Below are 2,063 nucleotides of genomic sequence, written 5' to 3' on the forward strand. Positions count from 1 at the left end.
AGTGTAGAGACAGAAGAAAGCTGTCAGCACAAACACTGTGTGCCCACTCAAAACTCGAAATCGTAGAAAAAAGATACGGAGCTTGGGGTGGTGGCTGTTTTGTTTTTTAAAAACCAGAGACCACAAGTTCTTAGAAATGAGTCAAAAGCATTCCCATCCTTTTTATAGAAAAGGTATTACAACAGATACTGTTTGAAACAGAAGAGGCACTGGCATATGCCTGGAAATCTCTGACACAAATCAGTTATGATGGCATTTTTGACAGGTGTGTATTGAAAGAGCAAGATACCTGAAGTCATTTGGACTCATTCATTCTACAAATGGTTTTACAAGTCTGCACACGCCAGACTGTGTCCATAACCTACTCTTTAATCAAGCTCTGCCTCTCAGCAGCTGTACAATCAGGGATAAAACTAACATGAACATTTCTCTGCCTGTTTCTTCACTTATACAGAAGAGAATTTAAAATGGCTACTAATTTAACAAACTCTCTTTAAAGACAATGAGCACAGTAAGTCTGGAGACACCTAGTAAATCACGAAACTGTCAGATATCCTTGGTCAAACTGACTTCATGAAGGCCACTAATGTCTGTCTTGCCATAAGTTACAGCAGAACAAAGTAAGCCTTCCTGCTTCAACGGACACTTCATAATCCCATTTAATAAGGTTTATCGTCCCATTTAATCACACCCTAGAAATTCAAATATGAGGGGTACCAGGAGGAAAGGAGAAGAAAACAAACACAATGTACCCAATTTAACATTATATATACAATCACCGCAATAACAGAATATTTATTCACCATTTCAGAAGATCCACGAGTGTGGTCATCAGGCCGAGGCGCTCATTTCAAGGGAAACATATCCTCTATGTACCTGGCAATCACAAAATAGACAACTACAAGGCTCACTCACCAACTCAATGTTACCAATAGCAAAAGGCAGTAAAATTACAAAGCATAATTTATGCTGATGTGTATAAACAAGAATGTTCCATTTTGTGGAACACTGCATGTTTATTCTGACCTGAGCTGTGTCGTATGCACTGTCAAACATCAAGAATAAAGTTCCTTTTAAAAAGCAAAATTAGACTTGATGGAGTGGTAGTTAAGAAAAACGGAAGTTCTGGTCTCTCCAGAATTAGCTGATGGGCACCGCGGCAGACGAGAGACCATTTCACAGAAGGCTTTTAGAACTTGAACCTGCTTGCAACAGGTCGGATTCCTGAAGCTCCACATTCCCTCCTTCTAGATATCCAGCGGTGGAGGCCTGTCTAATGGGAGTGGTAGCCCAGGGGGCCAAAGGCACACCCAAGTCCTAAAATAAGCCCGAAACTTCCTTTCGTGCTTCCAGCTCCTTCTATGATATTTAGGGAACTAAAATATGCACATAGCCATTTCATAGCTAGAACCACAATTTAATATTTTGAATTAAGAATCTGAGTTAATATTTATAAAGCACTTAGAAAGAGCGCAGTACAAAGTAAGAGCTAAGTGTTTGGTAAAGAGACGGCACTTCCCAAACGCACTGGGTGAATACTCAGCGAGAGAGAATCAAAATACACAATCTATTTTTTACCTTGACAAAGATTTTCAATCTGTAGTGCTTTCTTTATTCTTGAATCTCATATCATGCAGGACTGAAACTGTGCTCATGATTTAGAAATAACCGTGCAAAATTAAGTGAAAGATTTAAAAGTTCCGAGAGGGGAATCTTTTCTGTTTTCCGTCTTTTCAAGTCACCATCACTAACAATGACGAAATCCAAAAATTCTCAGAGCATTTCTAGATGGTACACAGCAATGCTTAACAACCCGAGAATGAACAGAGCCGGAGTCCCTGGAAAAGAGACGGAGAGGGTCCGAATCTGGGAGCTTAAAAGGGCGACGCGGGAAAGTCTCATCCTCCAGGTCCGCCGCAACACGTAAAGCGCTCGGTGCCCCGCGGCCGCGCCCCCGGGGCTCGGGCTGCGCGCAGGGTGGCAGCCCCGTCCTGCGGACGCGCCGAGGGCGGCCACAGCGGGATCGGAGTCCTCTCCGGGAAACAAAGAGCGCAAACTCCGGG

The 2,063-nt window shown here is 42.8% G+C and overlaps 1 protein-coding gene across 3 annotated transcripts in view; it reads right to left on the reverse strand.

Moving 5' to 3' along the window:
- Sgk3 (serum/glucocorticoid regulated kinase family, member 3) overlaps nucleotides 1-2,019 on the reverse strand; it is a 115,843-nt gene extending 113,824 nt beyond the window's left edge. For 2 of the 3 annotated variants that reach the window (XM_005392143.2, XM_013518178.1), the window contains exon 1: nucleotides 1,579-2,019. The gene's annotated coding sequence lies outside the window, so the exon portion shown is untranslated. Of the gene's footprint in view, nucleotides 1-803; nucleotides 877-1,578 lie in introns of all 3 variants that reach the window. The other variant, XM_013518177.1, reaches the window with a different exon arrangement.
- Between the last annotated feature and the right edge of the window lie 44 nt (nucleotides 2,020-2,063).

This window comes from Chinchilla lanigera, unplaced genomic scaffold (genome assembly GCF_000276665.1).
Source record: "Chinchilla lanigera isolate Chin_1 unplaced genomic scaffold, ChiLan1.0 scaffold00043, whole genome shotgun sequence".
NCBI classification, from domain to species: Eukaryota; Metazoa; Chordata; class Mammalia; order Rodentia; family Chinchillidae; genus Chinchilla; species Chinchilla lanigera.